We start from the raw sequence: 18,538 nt of genomic DNA, 5'->3' as shown, positions 1-18,538 counted from the left end.
GAGGGAGGGAGGGAGGGAGGGAGGGAGGGAGGAGTTCTCTGATTACAAGCCAAAGAAAAAGCAAAGATACAAGATTCCTTCGCTTTCCCTGGAGCAAACCCTGCATCACCAAATGGTTTATGAAACTAACACAACCCAGTTCTTGGGAAAGCCCTCAGGATCCAGCAACTCATAGAAAATTGTTTTCTAAAAAAAAAACCAACAACAACAAAAACCAGATCCATATATTCATGGTTCTGAACCTGGAAAGCTGGTGTGCTATCCTTTCCTTCCAAGGACTAACTCATGCAGCAATATCTGCAGACACCCCACGTGGTCCTGCCTGCGGATGGAGTAGAGGCCGGGCTACAGCTGAACATCCTGAAGGACACCCGCAACAAAGAATGACCCAGTGCAAAATGTCAATAGCGTCATCCCTGAAAAACCCCCACTTCAAGGCACACACCGCTAAGCTAAGCAGGGCCACGCGGTTTTCGTCGTGATTTCTCCATTTTTGAACTATACACTCGCCGACAGCGTTCTGACTTAACTGCACACTGCTGTGGCTTTACAGAAATACTTCATTTTAAACAGATCTCCCATAAAAACCTGAACCCCCCAATTCCCACGGTAGACCCATTCTTCCCTGCAAGAACTCTAATTTAGGTGGCCATCATCAGTAATACTAAAAACAAACACACACACAAGCATCTTTAAAGGCTGCTCCTATGGCCTGGCCCTTTGTCTCTTAAAACAATGACCTGAGATGCTTATGCATGTGAGTGAGCAAACCCAGAGTTACACATTAACAGTGGCTTTCCCAAGCAGGCTCTCCCACCTGTCATCTCCCAGCAGGGGAACAAAAGCAGCCAGGACACAGACATGGCCTCATCTGACCAAACAGGGCCCAGCCTTCTGCCACCTGTCCTTAAGAAGACACAGGTGCCAGCCTGTATGGCTATGTGATTACTGTCTTCCCAACAGTAGCCCCATCGGACACCCACTGCTCTGTGGCAGTCATACATGGGCTAAGGCTTACACACCAGAGGCTGTGAGGCTCCGAGACAGAAAACACCATTTATAAACTCTTACATTCACCTTCGGGGAATGCCGGAACCTCATTTTTACTGAGTCTCTTCCACCACAAATTTGTAAAGCTATTTCCTATTTCCAAACATTAATTGCTATTTTCCTCTTAAAACAAGGTTTCAGTGACACTGATACATAGCACATAAAACCACATTTCCCCGAGGGACATAAATTACATTACTAGGCTGGTACACGCTGCCATGAGCAGGCCAGGCCTGTAAACGACACGTGGTATGTTGGTCCTCCCGGGACAAATGTAAACACTTCTTATCCAGGTTTAGGGCTTCATTTCACCCTTTCCAACTTACACGTTAGACCAGGAAGTAAGCCCACAAAGTCTGCTGATCACCCAGAAGGCAATTTTCCCAAGAAACACATACTCTCTAATAAATCGGACCACAGGGAAAATTTAATCTGTTAAGTGGCCACTAATCTTAATTCACGGGAACGTACACACTCCAGAAGTCTCTTGATCCCAAAGGCAAAGGAAGGCCCGGGAAACAGACAGAATCCCTCTCTGTTCTGGAGCCAGAGTCAACACAAGAGTGGCAAGACACTGACTGCCCAGTGGCAGACACTGCCCAGAGGAAGGCCACAACCCAGCAAAGGACACTGCCTAGGAGCAATCTCCACTCGGAGGAGAGCAGGCAGTTCAGGACAGTAGGTAAACACAGTACATGCTACATGCCTGAAAACAGCCCCTGCTGGCATGCACCCTGAGGCCCGAGCAGAGAGGGAACAGTCAGGGAAGCTTCCGGGAAGGTCTGACCACTCAAGGCTTCAACTCTTACCCATAAACCTTCTGCTTCACTGAATTCTCCTGGGGGTTCTACGGAGCGAGCATGACTAGCTGTGCCTTCCAGATCATGGAGCTGAGTCCTCCTGCCTGAGGTCTGGGACGGGAGAGAGCGTGAACCACACCAGGCCTCACTGGCTCAGGCTGTAAAAGTAGAGGTAGAGGCGGGCATGCAAACAGGGGTCACCTTGGCTTGGTTCCTGCCTTCTCTACAGAAGTCCTCTCTGGGCAACTTGGACTTGACTTGGGAAGTAATTAACTGACGACTTCCTTTGTATAAGGAATCTGTGAATTGAAAACCAATCTTTTAACATTAATTTTTCATGATGAGTTTGAGTCCCTTGAATACAGAGAACCCTGTTAGACCTGCAGCATTTAATTATGTAGTTTGACATGAATCCCCATTCACTCTTTTGTGGTTACAGACACCCAAAGAGCATGGGGCAAGGGGCAGGTTTGTGCTGAAAGCCCACATACAATAAGTAATTAAATAAACAAAAAGTGCCTCCATAAAGTATGTTTTATATCGTACAGTGTCCTCCATTTATGCTTGGGATAGTGTGTGAGGAAGCTGGGCACACCCTCCTGGCTTTTGTTACCACGTTCAGGAACCCCGAGGGAAAGAATCAGGTTTTCCCTCCACAAGTGAATGAATGGGTAAAAGGTTTTTTTAAGTCAACTTTCTATCGACATACATGCTTCTCAAGTTGTTTCTAATTTGCTTCAAGACTATTTGGAGATCAAGTAAGTATGTAGTATCCTCTTGGGAAACGCCCGTGGTACTGTAACCCAGCAGGAGTAGATCACCTAGGCAACTATAACTCAGTGCCAAGGGCAGGCCCCATACAGAGTCCAAGTCTAAACCCCAGGCCATGACGATGGGGGCACCACAAATGCCAAATCACTTCCCAAGGCCTGGTCTTAAGCAAAAAGAAGCTAGTACTGAATGAGCAAGATGAAGTCTGTTCTCCATGTTCAAAGTCCAACAACCCAGAAAGCATTAATGACCCCAACTCATGCTCCTTCTCTCTCAGATCCACCTCAGGGGGCTGCAGCAAGCCTGCTACCTTCATAGCAATGAGCCCTGTGATCTACAGTGTAGAGCATGGTCTGTAGTGGTCAATGTGAGCTGACTGTAACTGGGCTGTCGGCTTGCTTCGGTCCCTGTCCTGGAGAGAAGAAAGAGGGCATGCAAAGGCAGCGCGGGCCATAGAGAGCAGAAAAGGCTGAGTTCTCCCCCTAGAGGGGACACAGAAACGCCACATGAGCACGGTCAGTTGACAGGCATCAGCTTTCCGTCACTTTAATAATATCTGAGGTAGGGCACTAGGAGAGAGGATTTATTTTTGGCTCATGGCTTTCGAGGTGTCAATGCATTGCCATTAGCCCCACTGCTTTTGGCAAGGCAGCAGGTGCTGGGAGTAGCATGTGATGGACCAAACGGTCACCTTGTGACCAACATGAGAGAGGTAAGTGTGGGGGTGAGGGAGTGGCTGGAGCCAGCAGCCATTGTTCACAACCATTGTTCACCTGAAAATACAAAATGAGCACCTCACACACACACCAGGGGCAAAGGCAATAAGGGGAGAAAGCAAGACAGATAACTACCGCTGCCCCCATGGTACTTTACGCTAAAATTAAGGGCTTGGACAAGAAACCCTCCCAGGCCCTCCCAGGCCCTCCCAGCCCCTCCCAGACCTTCTATTCCTAGCCCTCCCAGCCCCTCCCAGCTCTTCTATTTACCACTCTCAGTGCTGCAGCAGAGAGGTAGCAACACTGTAGACTTTTTGCGTCTTGAATACATGCCATTTTAACTCCACATCCATATAGCTCAGGCTGCAGCTGTGTGACTTACCTCCATCTTGCCAACCAGTAACCTGTCTTCATCCTGGAGTTTATCAGACAGAACAGCGCCCTGGCCTGGAAGACATGTCAGGCCTCTTGGCACAGGGACCCCTTTCCATGCAGGAAGCCTGGTTCCTTCGGGTCACAACTAAAGAGAAGCAGGAAGAGGGCGGCCAGGTTTCCTCACACGCTGCCCGGATCTGTTTACTTCTCCATCATCTCCCATCATTTCTGACACTCCACGTCAACTTCCCGAACACGGTCAGAGAGAATGCTTTCAAGGGCCCCCAACCTCTGATTAGATGCAGTCATGCAGGGAGAGCCTAACACATGGATGAAGCAAGCGGGTGCTCGCCTCCCAGGACTGCAGAGCAAATGTACAGTGATCAGGATTCATGAGACGAGACAAGGAAGGCTTGCCTGCTCTGCCCTCACCCCAGCAGACCCGTCATGTCAGGAAAACATCTGGCCACTGTCTCACCCTCTGGGAGTTCCCAAGGACACTATGCCCATCCGAGAGAAAAACGTCTGCATCCTCCATTGCCAACCTGCAGGGCTTCCATCACTGTGTCCATAGGTCAGTATGGGAACCACAGAGAGCCAAGCTCCAACTGAAAATGTTCAGTGGTGTCTCATGGTTTCTATTACTGCACTACTCATTTTCTTAGAGTTGACCCCATAATAATGATCAGAAGTGGCCACCGTTGAGGAGGACACCCTAAAAACAATAGGATCCGAGACAGCAAGAATGTACCTGAGGCGAGAGGGCCAGTGGTGGCTGCTGTCCACTCTGACCACAGTCACAGCCCCTAGGAGACATGTCTATCGCTTTGCTTAGAAGAGTATCAGACAGACACACTGACAGCCTTTTCTGCCACCCCTAGCTCATCTCCTCGCCCCTCTCCCTGCCCCTTGGTCACTGTGAATCTCCTCAGAAGAAAGCAAGCTGCCTTAGGGAACGGTGCCAGCTGGTGGCTGGCACAGAGAACTACCCGATTGCCGCCATTCTCCCCCCCACCCCCCGCCTTTGAAGAATTCATAACCCTCTCTCTTCTCTGTTTTTTCTACTGATGATTCGGAGGAACAACCTGAAGTCAGAAGCCTGCGGATGGACACACTTGCCTCTGAAGCAACAGATAAGACGACACACTGTGAACAAACTGGCCCTCATCAGACAGAAAACTCTGCACTCACCGCTCCTGCAAGGCCCCACCACGTGGGTCAAGACCTCAAACATGCTTAGTTGAAAGGTCTGCGCTAGGTAACCAATGTGCTCTGGGCGGATCAAATCCACTTAGAGGTAAAGGACACGCCTGCAGGGTTTAGTCTCAGCTCCTGCCATGTTCTGGCTGTCATCCACTAGGATGACAACCTGGATTAGCCTCTGACTGACATTTCTGCCCACCATGCCCTGACTGGTCTGGTAGTTCCCAAGGACTCCACGGCTCTATGGGGACCAAGCTCTAGATTCACAGGAGGGAAATGGCAGCCTTGGGAGGCTCTGCGGCCTCCTCAAATGCCATCTTGCTATGATAGAGATCTCAAAGGGCCTAATGAAATTACCTCTCTTTTTATTCTTCAGTAATAGCCACAAAATTAGATGAAATGACCCCTGCTTCTCTCCCTTAAGCCTTCTTTATTGCTTTCAACCCTGATTCTCTATCCTTTCCACGGATCTGAGACCCTGAAGACCCACAGGCCAATGGGATTAGTGACTGATGGCTTCGTCCTCTCAGTGGCTCTCCAGGGGGAGCCTCTCCGTCCCCCGGGTGGGGTCACAACCAGTTCAATCTTCATGCTTCAGAGACATCCCCTTTGAACAATATCAAATGTTTCTCTACCCGGCCTGGTGTTCTGCCCACCAGCACTGCAGCCCCTTCTCACACACAGCATTGGCGTTAACTCAGCCAGAAAGGCCAAGGCAGGCACGGGAGGGTCAGCGTGGTTAATTGTCCACCAGGCAACAACACAGCCCCCCTAGAGGCAGCACCTCAGGAGGGCTGATCACCCCCATAAAATGCAAGTGTACTTTGAATCCAGGGGCCAGGAGAAAGAGAAACATTATCCTAGCCTGCTGGGATGAGATGGGAGTTTCAACTCTCTTTTCTTTCTCTTCCTGCAGCCACAAGGGGAAGGGACCTTGTTGATGGGTGTGGACAGCAGAGTGGCCCACAGGGAAATCAAGGGAAGGAGCCAAAAGTATCAGCAAGGTTCCTTCTCTGCTTTGAAGAACCATCCAAGACCATCCCAGGGCTACATAAAACCACACAATAGAAAAATGCCCTACTCTACGGGGGAAAAAGACGTCTACAAAATGCCAGGAATTTACTCCTTATCATTGGGGAAGACAGGGAGAAAGCTGTTATTTCAGGAAGGGGTGGGTGGGGGTAGGGGGTGCTCTGTAACCCAGTCATCCTTAAACCTTTCATGCCTCCAGATAAAAATTACGAGCTAGTTATCCAACTCAGGTCCACAATCTTAAAAGACCCTGAGGGCAAGGGAAGAAGCCGGCTCCTGACTGAAAGAGGCCGTAAAGGCAATGAGAGCAATATAAGCAAAATGCTTAACACAGTCCACTGGCAATCGACCTTTCCTGGAAACGAGTATCTGCAAATCTTTCAAATCAACACAAAACCCAACAGTGAGTAAGACAACCCAGCCAAAAAAATTACAGCTGACAAGCTACCTGATCCAACAAGAAGTGCTCCTAAATTATTCATTGATTGTTATCTGGAAGTGGAGGCAAATAGAGGCTTTCCAGAGATATCAATCAGTGAGCCAGCTCTGCTCTGCTTCTTGAAAGGCTATTTGGGAGCTTCCTCTGTAAGGAAGGACATCTTTTTTTTTTTTTTTTTTTTAAAAAAAAAAAAAAAGCTAAGGCGGGGCCAGCAAGATGACTCAGCAAATTAAGGCACTTGATTCCATACCTGACCACCTGAGCTAGATTTCCAAGACCCAGATGGTAGAAAGAGAGAGAGAGTAGACTTTAAAGGTTCATGTCCCCCCACCCCCATCTCTCTCTCTCTCTCTCTCTCTCTCTCTCTCTCTCTCTCTCTAAATGTAAAAAACAATAAAAACAACTGGGAAGCCCAATTGTGTAAATCGATACAATTCAGATATGTACACACATACGTTTGCATGAATGTATGTTTTGGTACCTCTCAGACATCATTTCAGCATTACATGAAACTGTCAATCACAACCCATACATTAGCAACGGTGCAGCCCAAGACTAGTAGGCTAGATGCTGTACCCACTAGCTACAGTGGCTTTGATGTTTCTAAACGCCTCTCCTGGAAGGGGTCCACACTACAGTGCCCTTGAATCAGTGCTCAGGGAGGAACCAGTGTGTTTAACTGGCTTAGCACCACGGATCCACTTTTAGAATGCTCTCACTGAATGAAAGAACAGTATCATCTCCTATACAAGACCAAATCACACAGGACAAGCTCAGAAACACCAAGGAAACTAAGAAACAAGGGATATTACTTGAACTTTCTAATTAGGATAATGTGAGGTGGTCAAGATTCAACTAGTGATGTCTATTAAGTGACCAGGTCACTATGTAACCAGCCCTGTGTGAAAGGGATCCCAATTATGTGAGGGTGAGACCTATTTTGGTGTTTTTAAGGTTTTAATTTTTTTTTTTTTTTAACCATGTGTATATGTGTGGGGCAGTGCCCGAGCTCACTGCCTGCAGAGGCCAGGAGAGAGTATCAGCTTCCCAGGAGGCAAAGTTACAGGCAGCTGTGAGCTGCTTAATGTAGGGGCTGGGAACCAGACGGCAGTCCTCTGCAAGAACAGAACACACTCTTAGCTCCTGGGCCATCTCTCCAGCCTTGGTTGGTTTGTTGGTTGTTTCCAGGGCTTGCTAAGAGTCTTAATGAACAAAACAAGTATCTCTGAGCCGGGCCCTCATAGATGCTTTCTGCTCATTATGGCGCTCCTCATGTAGAGACCAGGTACCACAAAGGACCCACACATGGCTTCTTTGGGGGCATCACAGCACAGATACTAAACCATATCTCAAGTTCTAAAGAGGGCCTCAAACCCACTCAAACAACACCTGGACCTTCTCATTTCAATTTATTTTCTGGATATATTTTCAAATGTAATAGATAAATACCGTACGGAGGTTGGAAATTCCAGGCAATGGTGAAATCCTTATTCTCTTCAGACCCTAGAAAATATTAGAACCATGAAGAGGGGAGCTGGAAGTCAAATTTTGTCACTGCCATGTCTTTCACCAACTTCTCTTTGGGGTGAGGCCATGGGGACATGAGTGCTCTGTTACAGCAGCCGCCCAGTGGCCTAGCAGCTCAGCAGGCTGGGAAAGGCAGCGCCCATGCAGCACACAGCCAGCATAGCAACTGGAAAAGCTGGACAGCCAGCTGAGCTCCTCCTGTAGGAGCTGGATGAGAGGACAGGATGAAGGAACAAGACCTCAAGGTCACCATCCCCTTCATGGCGACATCCTTTGGTTACATTTAAGCACCACTCCCATGATTCAGTGTGAAAATGGTATTCAAAGCATAAACACTCAGCTCAACACTGACCACAAAGAGAATGGATCTGATACTCAGTTTCCAGGGAATGACCCCACCCATCAGGGCCACTTGGGTGACAGACATGAAGGACCTCACTGTGTGCCACAGATCCACGGGTGCTGTACGAATACAGTGGGGATACCCAGGGCAGACAAAGGAGTACTGCTAAAACCCAGACCCATGCCCATGGAACCTTTGCAGAGTGCAGCTCAGAGGTCTCTCGCTCTGGTCCCGCCCTGTACTGCCCACACTTCCTGCTACATCCATCCCCATCTCACCACACCAACTAGCTCCCACTTCACGTTTCCCAGGCTGACGTGGCCCTTAGGGTGCAGTTGAGATGTATCCTGCATCTGTAGAAGTGGAAGCTGGCTGGGTTGTTCTAATGATAGGCAAAGCTGCTGCCCTAATCATACAGCTCTCTTAAATCAACCCCCAGCCTGTCCAGAAAGGATGGGAGGGGGGTCCTTTGATGTCCATCTCTGTCCACCTATTACTTCAGATGGAGTTGCTCATTATCTCGAGGGCCTTGGCCAAAGCAGGGGCGGGGGTGGGGAAACTCAGCAAGGAGACAGCCCGTCAAAGCCTGCAGAGGCCCAAAGCTCACCACTAGTAACCTCCAGAATGGTCCCCACCCCCATCCCAGGAAGCACTTTTGTAATCAGGGGCTATTCCTAAATGTTCCTAAAGGCTTTGGGGAAGTGACTTCTAACACTACTGACAAAGAGCTCTCTGATTTGGTGCCATTACAGTTATCAGCCTCTTCATAAGGACAAATGTGTCAAAAGAAAAAAAACAAAAAGCAGACCCACCGGGGACACTGACAGCTCTTCACATCCCAGCGGGGAAGCAGGTGAGGCTGGCTCAATCGATACCTCAGGCGGGCTGATATCTCAGGCTCTGCCTGATTCTAAAAGCCATTTAGAAGTTTTGTTTACAAGCTGTGGATTCTCAGGATCAAATCTAAAACTACAGGTCAGAACCCCCAGGGGATGGCCTGGGAATGCAAACACCTAGCCAATCACACAGCAGAGAGCCCAGCAAGCTTCAGAATAAAGCTCCTGGGAAACAATTGACAATGTTTTAAATGCTTTGTAAGCACAGAACCTCAAAGTTTACAGGGTGGGTCGGGGAAAACGCAGGTTTAATTGTAGGAAGTTAGTCTTCTTTATCTGAGGCTGTGGTACAAATAGCATACAATGCTAAGGATTTAGCCAGAACCAAGCCACCCCCCCCCCCCCNAGCCACATTATACCACAAAGACCCCATAACTCCCCTACCCTACCTTAAGAACAATTCCCACACAGCTGTTCCTGGCAGCCCCCAGGGCCCCAAAGAAAGCTTCCAGGCCCTCAATCCCATGCCCGTAAAAGCCAGCTTTAAGAGCAGGCGGTTTCCAGCCAGACTCCACAGGCTCCTGGCAGGCAAGGTTCAGCCTTCCAGGGCTTCGGCTTAGCCCCACCAGGTATGCAACAGCAGCAGCACCAAGGAAGCTTGCTAGAAATGAAGAAATGAAATGGAGAGATGGCTCAGCGGTTAAGAGCGCTTTCTAGAGGTCCTGAGTTCAATTCCCAGCAACCACATGGCTCACAGCCATCTGTAACAGGCATCTGATATCTGGTGTGTCTGAAGACAGCGACGGTATACCCACATACATGAAATAAAAATAATTAAAAAAGAAAGAAATGCAGACTATCTCAGGCCCCACTGTGCCTGCTGGATCACGGTATATTACAACAAGCCTCCAAGTGACCCCAAGAAGGGTCTCTTGAAGGGAATTATATCCCCACAGCTCTCCCACCCTCGCCCCTGTGGAATCTCAGCCCACACAGCTCTCCCAGTTCTTCCAGGCTTCTACTATTTCTCTGTTCTTCTCTAAGGCTTGTCAGACCAGCTATGTCTGGGGCCAAATCACCATCCGAAGGGCCCAAAGACGAGATGGCACTCCAGAGACTGTTAGGAGATAAAAGGAGTCAGGAAGTGCGGGTCAGTCCCACTCGGAATCTGCCTCCCCAAGGAGGCTCGAATACAGGCTCGTGTCCATAAATCAGCAGAGACAATCCTAAGTCAAACAATGCCATGGAATGCTGGGTCTTGGGTCGAGCACAATGTTAATGAGGTTGAGGTCACGGGTAAGATTAGCTTCCTCTGTATCTTGGCAGACACTTCAGCCCTCTGCTGCCTCAGGCTGCCTGCTTGGGAAGGCTGATGTCCCCTGGGTCACTAAGAGGACTTCAGTGGAATGACAAGGACAGCTAGGCAGCACCAATGAAGGCCTCAAAAGACTGATGAGCAAAACTCACCAAGGAAACACACACAAGGAAGAGAGACTTGAAAGACGACCAGGTCAGACCAATTATCAGCACAGGTTGGGCAGGCCAAACCGAGAGAAATGAAGATTTACGAGACAAAATGGAAAGTCTCGCGGCCAAGATTTTTTAAACTTCACTTTATTTTCTGGTAATATCATACCATGGATATAGTGCATTTAGGTCATAACCCACTGGCGGGGATTTTTTAAAAATGAAATATATGTATCTAAACTGAAAGGATGCTAGCTTGGTGACAATTCCAAATGTGTTCCTCAATGTTTTCATTCATAGAAACTTCACTGATACATTAATAACGGCGCCCAGTGACGAGGCCAGCATTTTCTTAGAGCCCAGGCGTCTCCTTGCCAAAGCTGTCCTGCCATAGTAGTGTGGCTCAGACAATCAGCCGTCCTAACCAGCGCTGGCCCTCCAGGCACACAAGGTACACACAGAACCCGTCACTGCTTCCCAATATCACAAGCAATTGCATTATTATTTAATAACTGTGGCCTCTTTGTCCACATCGTCTGCACCAACAGGTTCTTCCTGGCTATGTATCACAGATTAAGTATTTCACACACCCGTTCTGTTTCTTCTGACGAAGCCCTTCCTCCACCCATTGAGAGAAAAGGGACGGACCTGTGGGTAAACTGGGAAAACCCACATGAACAGACCAGTCACCCCAGGCATACTGACCTAATCAATGAGGTCTGGATGAAAACTGACTTACAGACCCCTAGTAAGTACGTCTGTCATGCCCACCATAGTGCGGACGCACATAACCAGTAAACGAGGAGCCCACTTCAGGGGACGCCTGCAAGGAAGGCTGGGGTTACGAACATCCTCTGATGGGCCTCACTGGGTGGAGTCACCTTCCAGGATGGACTGTTGGCCGCTTCCATGGAAAGGCCATGATTCGAAACGATTTTCAAAGACTGGAGCTGCGTTCCTCCAGAGTGTGTGGTGTGTTTAGTGTACAGATGACAGGTATATAAATACAAAACATTGCTCTCCGACCCAACGGGTGATGGTTCGGTTCCTAAATCTTAATCACTATGGGCCAGAGGGTGGGAAAACCCCACTTTTTAAGAAGTTGTTTTGGCCACTTATCTGCAGATGAAGGAGGCTACTGCCAAGTCAGGGCCTTCCTCAACCACCTGGCTCACTGCTGCCCCCGCCGTGCTGGAAAACAATTGCACACTCAGCCCACTGTGGTCTGCCCCCAGAGAAGGAAGCCTGAACTCCAGGTGCCCCTGACAGGCCAGCTCCGCAGGAAAGAAAGAAAACACTGAACAATACAATCAGCAGAGGAAAAGGAACCCCTCTGAACTTTCCAGGCATGTGGGAAGCTTGTTGCGAAAGCTATTTCAGAACCCTCTGCTGCTTGCTTCGGGTTCTGCTGAAAACTGCAATTCCAACTCACCCCCTACCCCCAAATCCCTAACTTGCCCCAAAAGTACTTACGGCAGGGTTTTTTGTCAATTAGACAGAAATACCAAGATAAGCAGTTAAAACTCCAGAGCCTCTATCCTACCAACCCAGTGGGGCGAGGGGGACGAGGGGGGCAAGGTGCCAAGCTGGTTACACAGACCGACAATGATTCATCAGGCCCGCTGAACTCAGCTTAACTCCAGAGCACTGAGAGCAGCCACAGTTGTGCCCAAGTCACATGGCATGCCTGAGATCCAGCAAGCAGTCATGGGGTCAACTTGGCACACATTCAACAACTCCACAAACGAATGAGATTTAAATTAACAGCAATAACCTCCCACCCACACCTCCCCCCCCCAGGCCAGAAAGCAACACCACCCCACGTGGGGGCGGGGCATGGGGTGAGGGGCGGGGCATGGGGGTAAGGCGTTGATAAGTGTGTTCCCCTCCCCAGCATAAGACAAGAAGAACCCTGGCACTGCCTCTAAGGAAAGCAGAAAATGTGGAGAACAGGTGTGCAGAGCAGGCGGGGCCGAGGTACTCACACACATCTGCAACAGGTGCCTACACATCTGCAACAGGTGCCTGCGGCAATCCACAGCCAGTCCACTAACAGAGGACTGGGACACACGACTTCCACGTATTAACCAATCCACGAAGCTGCAGCCGGGTTATGCCTAGCTGAAATTCTCCTTATGAAGAAAATATGAGAACTGTTTCTGCTGCTACCGTTACCTCAAGAACGTTGAATATTATTCCTCGGGAGTGGTAAAAAATACCCAATGCTCTTCATTTACGTGTTATAGCCATAATCCAAGGTTCAGCCTATATTGCTTTATAAACCACATGAAGCTTTTTAAAGTCTTGTTAAACCTAACAAGTTCACCCCTGAGTAAACAGCTCTGAAATCCTCTTTAAGTTTCACAGAAATATTTTATCAGTGTCAGTAAAAACAACCTAGTCAATAAGATGTGGTATTCAATCAAAATCAGAACAAACCCACATGAAGAATAGTAAAAACACAGCAAGGGTCACCTTTCTGGCCAGCCAAACCACAAATAGAACCTGGGTATTTCTCTTGACCCCATGGTTTAAGGTTAAACTAAGAAAACATACAGATAACACACCTTTTAAATTATGTTCAGGGTAGTGTAGACATGCACAAAACTAACTCACACTCTTAGCTAGTGAAGGTCAGTAGGTCAGTATGCACACACTGTGTGTGTGTGTGTGTGTGTGTGTGTGTGTGTGTGTGTGTAAGACTGTTCAGGCTGCTATTAACAAATACTATAGACTAGGTGCTCTAAAGAAATACACACGATTTCTTCATTGTGTCCTCTGAATGAAAAAGCTGAGCTCTCATAAGGTTATGTGCTAACCTCAGAGCAGGACCCCAACTCGGGACCTCCATGAAACCCTTCTTCAAGGGTGTCTGGCTTCAACACAGGGAAATATGTACAACATAGGTGTGCAGATTCAGAATCCACTTCATTAGTTATACATCCTCTCTCCCAAACATGCTCAAAACCATTCTGTGTATCCCACATATTCCAGTTCAAAGTAACAGATCCTATCAAGTCTGCCGGATAGCGACAGTATGAGCTTGGCCGCTGAGGTCAAGGGTCAGGAGCTTAATTATTCCCACTTGGGCCTGTTGAAAGGAGAGAAAATTTCAAAAGCTCCAGTCACAAGGACACAAATGACCTGCGGCACTACAAAGATATTACCCGAAGGACAGGATGGATGAATGGATGGATGAATGGATGAATGAATGAGTTGACATACTTCCACAATTAAAAGGAGCAACACAGGGTACAGTTACCTGATCAAGAACTTTGATTTGTTAAGCAAGTCTTTGTTCACTCTGCTCTAACTGGCCAGGCAACGAAGGGAGGCTGTAGCTCGTAGCCACGTAGCCACGTAGCCACGTGACACTATTGTGTCGCACACTCTTTTGGCATCTCTCTAGAAATCCAACTTCTCTTCCCGCCTCTGCAGCCAAATCCTAGGCTGCACATCTCCCTGGAAGGCCAAAATTCAACTTTCATTCCAAGCGAACTCAAAATTCAAAAACTGCCTTTTGTTATCTGTCTCCAAATGGGGTGCTCACAAGTGCTCCCTCCCAGAGGGTCCCCAGTCCACAAGGATTCTATGTAGGGAAAGCCCACCTGGGACATAAACAGGTAGCGGGATCATCACCTCCCAGGCTCTCTTCGCCACACTCCCGTGCTGCCGGATGCTTGCACTATGGCACTGGCTGGCTGCTTCGTCCCCCTGCCTACTTTGGCATCATGGAATTCTGAAATCTCAATGTGACTAACTTCAGAGCCTGTCCCACAAGAGAAGCTTTAAAGACATCTGCTGAATGACGGGATACATGAGTGGGCAGATGAGTAAGCTGGCATTGTAAAACACACACACACACACACACACACACACACACATACACACTGGGCATGGTGGCGCACGCCTTTAATCCCAGCACTCGGGAGGCAGAGGCAGGCAGATTTCTGAGTTCGAGGCCAGCCTGGTCTACAGAGTGAGTTCCAGGATAGCCAGGGCTACACAGAGAAACCCTGTCTCGAAAAACAAAAAAACAAAAAAACAAAAAACAAAAAACAGCACACACACACACACACACACACACACACACACACACGGGGTGGGGGCAGACAGGAGGAGCCTACAGGCACAGTTCCTCTGTTCACTGTTTAGTTAGGGACATCTGTTCACTTTGTCCTCTGGTGTCTATACACCTGAATGAAGGTATACTTTAAGGTTGATTTTTTTTTTTATTTGTTTGGTTGGCGGGGTTGTTTGTTTGTTTTATGGAATGAATTCTGGAAATTAGGCACTTACAGATTACTTGTATCTTTCTAAGACTAGTGAGCTTTGACTATAACATTGATTTTAGCATTCTTGGGCAGTGTGTATCACGTCCACCATTAAAAGGTTTTTAAATTGTTGTTTTCTTTCCAAGTAGAATGTGGACATTTCTGTTGAGGGGACCTGAGGACCTGCTGCTGCAAAGAGCCTGGAATGAATGCCAACTTGGCACTCAGCTCTTGGAGACCCACACACTGCCCTACACACTCCCTAGGAGAGATAGACGACCCAGAAAAGGCTCACCACAAGAGGCCAAGAGGATAAAGCCTGAAAGTTCTAGAAAGAGTGGGAGCTTCCAGATGTCGACTGTCAGAGGCAAGGTTCAACTCAGACACGCAGTTGGAGAATCAGGTACTCCTGAATCCCTTTTACCCTGGGAACTTAAGAGTGCTGGCAATCCTTAATGTTTTTTTTTTTTTTTCCTTAATGTTGTCTGAGCATTTCCTGTGTGGGGGAACCATCCCAAACCTGAGCAAAGACACCAGTTAACCTTCCAGAGACGCTCACGTGAACCCTCACAACCATTTTCAATTTTTAAAAAACATTGTATTATTAGCCTTTTAATTTTGTGTATACTTGTCCAGTGTATGGGTCTGTGAATGTGAGTGCAGTGCCAGCCGAGGCCAGAAGAGGGCATCTGATCCCCAAGAGCCTGAGTTGCAGGCAATTATGATCTACCCAACATGGGTGGTGGCAATCAAACTCCAGTCCCCCAGAACAGCAGTAAGCAGTATCGACTGCAGAGCAACCTCCAAGATTTAATTTTATTATTTGTGCTTGTGTCTAAGTGTATGCACACATGTGTGCACAAGTGCCTGAGAAGGCCAGAAGAGAGCATGGAATCCCTCAGAGCTGGCGTCCCAGGCATGTATGAGCCATCTGATATGGATGCTGGGCTTAGAACCCCAGTCCTCATGAGAGAGCGACAAGAGCTTGTAGCACCAGAGTCACGGCCCCAGCCCCAACTACCTTTAGGTAGACATAGAGGGCAGAGTGGAGAGCTAGAACAGAGCTTGCTAACATTCACATAGGTTTTACACAATGGGGACTCAACAGACTAAATCTGAGTCTCCTGAAAACATTTTTAAGGTTTATTTTTAGTTGTGTGCCTGCATCCGGGTATGTCCACAGTGCAAACGCCTGTGGAAGTCAGAGGCACTGATCCTCAGGGGCAAACGTTTCAGACAGTCGTCGAGAGCTGTCTGATTTGGGTCATGGGACCTCAGCAAGTGCTCTGACCCATCTCCAGCCCCAGGACTCTCCTACATTCTAATCCTCCTGTGTTGGCAATTCTTTGCAGTAAAGCTGTACAGACACCTGAAGTTTTCTATCCATTCTTTTGTAAATATCTCCTGCTGTAGACTTTTCTCCCTGCCTTGCTCAACCCTTGCTTGCAGCCAGATCTCTAAGCCCGTGTCTCTGTTGTTAGCAGGTGCTGTCAATTCTGAACCACGCACATCGATAAGTGGTATGCTTATTTTTTTCCCATAAGGCACTGCTTTGCTCTCATCTACAAAGATCCTTTTCTTCCTTCAGACAAATGGCTGGTTCCTGTATCATGACTCAAATTATATTCACAAATGTTCATTTGCAGGTAATCACTCTTCCTAACGAGACTGGTTTAAGACAAATGAGCAGCTCCCTCCCCACCCTCTTCTCTTGAAGCTTACAGTTCTCCACACACCCCCCCCCTACAAAATGCTGTCACAGATCACAGGCCACACTGCTCTGTATGACCTACTGCAGGTCACTCTATTATAAAATATGATGTCGTCTTGTATTGCTTTAAACCTTTCAGATATTATTTCATCAGCATCAGATGTTCCAACATAGGCTAGCCCTATTAGCCTGAGAGAGAGATGTTCATCTTCCCTGTCTTTAAAATATTTAACCATCGCATGCGTGTTCTCTATCTCTTAATTAAAAAAAAAATGATCAGAAGATCATCAGAAAGAGCAAGATAAATTATTCCTTATCCCATCCTCTCTTTGAGCTGGGCAGGAAGAGTGTTCAGAGAATAAAAGTCCCTTCGAAGGAACTCTGAGTTAGTTCCCCCCACACCTTGCTGCCCTCTGGCTCCAACACACACCCTTGCCGGCAGTGGTTCCACTTTTCCATATAGGTCACCAGCTGTAATCTACAAGCACAAAACAATCACGGCACAGAGTACAGGAAACTGCCCGGTCGGGAGTGAGGGTGTGATGATGAGAGTCTTTGCCCTTCACTCAGTACCCACGTACTTCCATACAAACTCCAGAACCTCTCGAATTAACAGAAAAGTTGAGCCGACTTGGAGAAACTCTTTTAACAGAAAAGTTGAGCCGACTTGGAGAAACTCTTTGCTTTTCTCAGTTCAGAGAGCACGCGACCGCGAATAGACTGAGAGAGAAGCGCGGCCGGGTGGGGGTAGGGACTGCATACAAACCCATCTCCCCGAGTCCTTCATCCACCCCAGATGTGGTGTTCCCCCACTCCCCGCCCACCTCCTCTCCAGCCCTCACCCCCTCTGCACCAGCCACAAAAATGCAGCCCAGGTCTGAGATGCGGCTGAGGTCTGTGGCCAGTGAGACCCACGCGGCACGGACCTGGGCTGGAGGGGACCACTACAGCTCCCCGGGAAAAAGCGCTTCCAGGCTCAACTTCTTCCACGTCTGCGGCCGACCGGCGCTGCAGCGGCTCCTTCCTGCCCCGGCACCCGCCGCCCGTCCCTCCGCGCCCCAGTGCGCTGTCGGGGACCGGCCCCCTCCCGGGGTCCCCGCGCAGCACCTACCTGGCCGGGGCAGCCGACTCCTAACGCCCCGCTCTGGCCCGGGCGCGTGCAGCCTTCTCCAGCCGGGCTCTCTGTGCTGCCTCCTCGCTGCAGCCTCGATCTGGCCCCGGCGGACCCGCAGGGGCGAGGGCGGGAGCAGACGAGGGTCGGCGGCGCCGGGGCGGAGGCCGAGGGGCGGGCGCAGCGGGAGGAGGCGGCCGAACCTCGCAGCCCAGGCCGGCCGCTGCCACTCAGCATCCCCGCCTCCGGCCGCCGCTCGGGGAGGGGTCGGCGAAGCCCGGCCTCCGGGGGGGGGGGGAGGCTCCTGCAGAGCCCGGGAGAGTGTGGACGACGCGCGATCCCCGCGAAGGGGTCCCGGAGCCCTACGGGGTTCTCTCCTCACGCTGTCTGAGTGCCGATCGTGGACCGGAGCCGGCGGGGCGGGTGGGAAGAAAGTCGGTCCTCAGTCCAGGAGAACCGCAAGCTGGAGAGTGGGCTGCGGAGGCTGGAGGCACAAGTTTACAGGTCCTGATGTCTACTTAGGGAAACTGCAAACTTTCACAGAGTATTCCCAGCTTAGATGCTTGGGTCCAGACACATCCTCAAGATACCCTTTCCAATAGATACCATAGATATGAAAGGCGGTTTAGCCAGCGTGAAAGGGATCCAGAGAGGAGACCCACCAACTTCTCTCACCACCGTCCCCAAGGACTGAAGCAAAGGACGGAGTCAAATAGCCAGGGGCTGAACTGTCTGAATTCATTGTGTAAGGACAGAACCCAGCTAAGATCACCTTCCTTTGTCCCCAACCCCCACCCCCTGTCAAATTTGCTTCAGCCTCCAAACTCTCAGACATTTGTCTATCCACCGATGCACAAACCCAATCAACCTGGGTCCCCCCCCC

General features: G+C 49.2%; 1 protein-coding gene across 1 annotated transcript in view; it reads right to left on the bottom strand.

Moving 5' to 3' along the window:
* Lhfpl2 (LHFPL tetraspan subfamily member 2) overlaps nt 1-17,869 on the bottom strand; it is a 140,497-nt gene extending 122,628 nt beyond the window's left edge. Inside the window, exon 1 of the mRNA XM_021208338.1 lies at nt 17,656-17,869. The gene's annotated coding sequence lies outside the window, so the exon portion shown is untranslated. The remainder of the gene's footprint in view (nt 1-17,655) is intronic.
* Between the last annotated feature and the right edge of the window lie 669 nt (nt 17,870-18,538).

The sequence above is a fragment of the Mus pahari genome, chromosome 11 (assembly GCF_900095145.1).
Source record: "Mus pahari chromosome 11, PAHARI_EIJ_v1.1, whole genome shotgun sequence".
NCBI lineage: Eukaryota > Metazoa > Chordata > Mammalia > Rodentia > Muridae > Mus > Mus pahari.
The sequence above is the reverse complement of the archived record's forward strand: the minus strand, read 5'-3'. Positions and strand labels throughout refer to the sequence as shown.